Source organism: Tachypleus tridentatus, chromosome 13, assembly GCF_004210375.1.
Source record: "Tachypleus tridentatus isolate NWPU-2018 chromosome 13, ASM421037v1, whole genome shotgun sequence".
In the NCBI taxonomy this organism is placed as follows: domain Eukaryota; kingdom Metazoa; phylum Arthropoda; class Merostomata; order Xiphosura; family Limulidae; genus Tachypleus; species Tachypleus tridentatus.
Window position 1 is genome coordinate 208,505,143 of NC_134837.1, and position 577 is coordinate 208,505,719.

Below are 577 nucleotides of genomic sequence, written 5' to 3' on the forward strand. Positions count from 1 at the left end.
TCCAATTAATGAATCAAAGTTCTAATCACTTATAAACTAACTTGTGATATGATGGATCTTCGGTCACCTTTGATACACAAAATTATCTTATTTATCTCGCAAGTCATGTTTAATTCCAATTTATGTAGCCATCCTATTTCAATCAGAAGTTGTTCATTATTTATATGGGTCGACCAAAGAAATTAAAATAAAATTGCGTTAGTATTAAACTAGTTTATATTTATATTTAAAGTTCATAATTCCAACATTCAGTAGAACAATATATATCAATATATCTTACAAAAAATGACATTATTTATATTTCAAGTCTCGATGTAAATGTTTACCGAAGAGCAAAGAAACAGTTTTAACCTTTGGATCAATTTTTCTGTTCCAGGGATATTTAACTGTCTCGTTAAAAGACCCTTTCTTTGTCTGATGTCGGAGCACAAACTTTATGGAGTTGGATATAATTTCTGGGTCTATGAAGAGGTAATTCTCCCAATCAGGATACTGAACCAGGCTGTATATTCTAGCACAGTAAATTGTCAACCTACCCAAAGAACAAGTTATATTTTACTTCACTGTGTTGTTGCAT